At 45.1% G+C, this 1,888-nt stretch overlaps 1 pseudogene; it reads left to right on the forward strand.

Annotated features, from left to right (window-relative positions):
* Positions 1-698: 698 nt before the first annotated feature.
* LOC103084284 (homeobox protein Mohawk pseudogene) lies at positions 699-1,556 on the forward strand (annotated as a pseudogene).
* Positions 1,557-1,888: the final 332 nt, after the last annotated feature.

Genomic DNA, 1,888 nt, shown 5'->3' on the forward strand with positions numbered 1-1,888 from the left:
GCTAAAAAATTTTTTCTAAATAGAAGAGAAATGATAAAAGAAGAAATACTGGAACATCACGGAGGAAAAACAACAATATGCAAAAATTTGGATGCTTATGCTTTTCTTCTCCTTCTGAGTTTTCTAAATTACACTTGGGGGTTGAAGCAAAAATTAGAACATTGTCTCATATGGTTCTAAGTGTTTGATGAAAAAATGCACAATATAATTATAATATAAATGGGTGATGGTAAAGAGAGATAAGACCTCTACAGTTCACTAAAACTGGTAAATGGTGACATCAGTATACTGTGATAGTTATGAATTTATAATATAATACCTGGAAAAAACACTGAAAAATTATATAGAGAGATACTCTAAAAACGCTATAGATAAACCAAAATGGGATTCCAAATAACATTCAAGCAATCCACGGGAAGGCAGAAAAAATAATACAGAAAAATGAAAAACAGAGGTAACAAAAAGGTAGCATAATTTAGCCCTAACCTATAAAAAATTATATTAAATGTAAATGGTCTAAATATTCCAATTTAAAGGCAAAGATTGATAGCCATTCATGTTAAATACTCTGAAAAGGCTGAGATTCTTTGGGGGCTGGGTGGCTGGGGCTAAGAGGAGGAACCCGAGCCCTGCGGAGCTCCTGGCGGCCCGGCCCCAAGGCACTGCGGCCACGCCGCGCGGCCCTGCCTGCGTGCACCATGAACACCATCGTCTTCAACAAGCTCGGCGGCGCCATGCTTTTTGAGGACCGCTCGGCTCCGGAGCGGGAGCGGGGTGGCAGGCCCTACGGCGGTGTCCTGGACAGTATGCACGCTCGCCCCGAGGTGGGCATTATGGACGGCATGCCCCTCAAGGACAACCTGGGCCTGAGACACCGGAGGACCGGGGCCCGGCAGAATGGCGGGAAGGTGAGGCACAAGTGGCAGGCCCTGCAGGACATGGCGCAGCCCCTCAAGCAGTGGCTGTACAAGCACCGTGACAATCCGTACCCCACAAAGACAGAGAAGGTTCTCCTGGCGCTCGGCTCGCAGATGACGCTAGTGCAGGTGTCAAATTGGTTTGCTAATGCAAAACGTCGGCTTAAGAATACTGTTCGACAGCCAGATTTAAGCTGGGCCTTAAGAATAAAGTTGTACAATAAGTATGCTCAAGGAAACGCTGAGCGGCTGAGTGCAAGCAGTGATGACTCACGTTCTGAAGGTGGAGAAAATCCTCCACGAAACCCCATGAGTGAAGAAGCCTATAATAATCCAGTTCACCGTCCTGTGATTAAAAGTGAGAGCTCAGCCATAAAAGCTGGAGTGAGGCCAGAGTCACGGGCCAATGAGGACTACGTATCGCCCCCAAGATACAAGAGCAGCTTGTTGAATCGTTACCTTAACGACTCTTTGAGACACGTCAGGGTCACAAATGCTGCCATGATGGGAAAGACAAGGCAGAGAAACCATTCAGGACCTTTAAGTTCCAATGAATTTGAGGAGGAACTGGTATCTCCCTCATCGTCAGAAACCGAAGGCAATTTTGTCTATCGCACAGACAGCTCTCAGAGGACCTAGGTATTAAGGTGGTAAAGTTACTTTTTCAAGCTGCAGCAGTCTTTTTCACGTGGTTTGCTGGTACATCTGTGGCTTTGGAGATGCCTCTGGCTTTGTCACGTGGCTGGGCTTCGGAAGAGAGCTTCGTACTCCCTCATTTTCCTGGATTCCCTTCTCTGACTACATGTTGAATTTGAGGAACCTGCCCTTTCTTGAATGATTGTGGATGCAGTTTTGCATTAAAAGCTAATGAGTCCTGAAAAAAAATACTCTGAAAAAAGTAGAAATAGAGGGAAACATTCTCAACTGTATAAAGAGAAGCTATAAACTACTTTCAGCTAACAGTATACGTA

The sequence above is a fragment of the Lipotes vexillifer genome, unplaced genomic scaffold (assembly GCF_000442215.2).
Source record: "Lipotes vexillifer unplaced genomic scaffold, Lipotes_vexillifer_v1.1 scaffold14, whole genome shotgun sequence".
NCBI lineage: Eukaryota > Metazoa > Chordata > Mammalia > Artiodactyla > Lipotidae > Lipotes > Lipotes vexillifer.